This window comes from Caretta caretta, chromosome 9 (assembly GCF_965140235.1).
Source record: "Caretta caretta isolate rCarCar2 chromosome 9, rCarCar1.hap1, whole genome shotgun sequence".
In the NCBI taxonomy this organism is placed as follows: Eukaryota; Metazoa; Chordata; order Testudines; family Cheloniidae; genus Caretta; species Caretta caretta.
Window position 1 is genome coordinate 15387115 of NC_134214.1, and position 333 is coordinate 15387447.

Consider the following 333-nt stretch of genomic DNA (forward strand, 5'->3'; position numbering starts at 1 on the left):
GCTTTGCCTGTCTGAGCAGTTTCATTGAAGCCATTGGGACTGTTCATAGGCACACAAAGTGTCTGGGTTGGGCTTCAATGGTACTGCTCCTGCTGCGTGTAAAGTTAGGTCCTGGAGGGACTGGAGACTTGGGTATTATCAGATGCAACATTTGCAGCACTTTGCCGTTAACCCTGATGATTTGGGGGTTGGATTACATAAAGGCAGCCTGATCCTGGTGCTGGGCGTTATCTGCTGTGTGGCTATAGGCATGCGATTCGGGTGGTGCACTGCATCACGGTGTCCCCTAGATGTCCCTGTGCTCAGATAAGGCCCGAAACATGATGAAACGAA